This window comes from Cyphomyrmex costatus, unplaced genomic scaffold (genome assembly GCF_001594065.2).
Source record: "Cyphomyrmex costatus isolate MS0001 unplaced genomic scaffold, Ccosl1.0 scaffold621, whole genome shotgun sequence".
Classification (NCBI taxonomy): Eukaryota; Metazoa; Arthropoda; class Insecta; order Hymenoptera; family Formicidae; genus Cyphomyrmex; species Cyphomyrmex costatus.
The window spans coordinates 28,542-29,648 of NW_017280180.1; positions in this window are offsets into that span (position 1 = coordinate 28,542).

Sequence of the window (1,107 nt, forward strand, 5' to 3'; positions counted from 1 at the left end):
TAATTTCAGAATAATTAAAGAATTTTTCGAGTTTCATTCATAGATATTTATATAACACTAGATCGCTAACTTCCCTATATACCGTATAAAAATTGATTCCAAAATTTATGTATTACGAAGCGTGACATCGGAATGAAACGGTCACGTGGTATATACTATTGTGTAATGGCCGCGGTAAGGCCACATGGGCGATATACGTACGTGTAACGTTCGTTTGTGCGTGATTTTGGAAAATTTACAATGCCATTATCAATTATCGTGTTAAAAGTTGCCGCCGTTTAAGTGGAAAAAAAAATCAAGTGGTAATATTTCATAGGTAAGTAGCAATCATTCTCGTATTTTATTGTCTCCAGATGCGTCGGCTGCTAGTAATGCGCTAACGTCACGGATACGTGACATGGGTTTAGTACATACTTTTAGGAATCATGTACTAGAGCCCAGTTAGCGATCTAGTGTAATATAAATATCTATGGTTTTATTGTACGAAGTCAGTTTTAAATTTTGGAATTTGTTGACTTTTATCAGCCATAATAGCGCCGATATTAAAATTTTTGAAAGAAGTCCATCGGCATTTAAAAGTACACAGATGTACAAATTTTTTAAGCCCTTGAACGTTTAAATCTATCAAGCCAAATTTTGTCTGGAGGTCTGTCTGAGTTGACGTGGAATGTCCCATATGGGGCATTCCACATGAACTCAACCAGCCTAAAAATAGGAAAGTTTTCCAATCACTTTAAAATTTTTATAATCAATAGTCCTACCAACAACAAAGTTTCTGTTAAAATTTTGTTGAGCTAGTGCAACGGGTTGCCAAGTTACAGGGGCTTGAATTTTGTCCACTTTGGAGTGGATGGTTGGCCATCAGATGTACTTTGTAAGATACATAACTTGTCTTACAATATTCCGATTTGAACAAAAAAGTAGTGTTTTGGAAAGCTTTTTTCACGTACTTTCATAATAAAATAAGTATTATTTAAAAAACTTGTAAAATTGGCGTTATTTTTCAAAATTAATCTTAAATGTCTATTTTTCTCAAAGATGGGTATCTTCGATTCGAATAGAAAAAATTTAGAAAAAAAGAAGGATTCTTTACTAACAAAAAAGTCT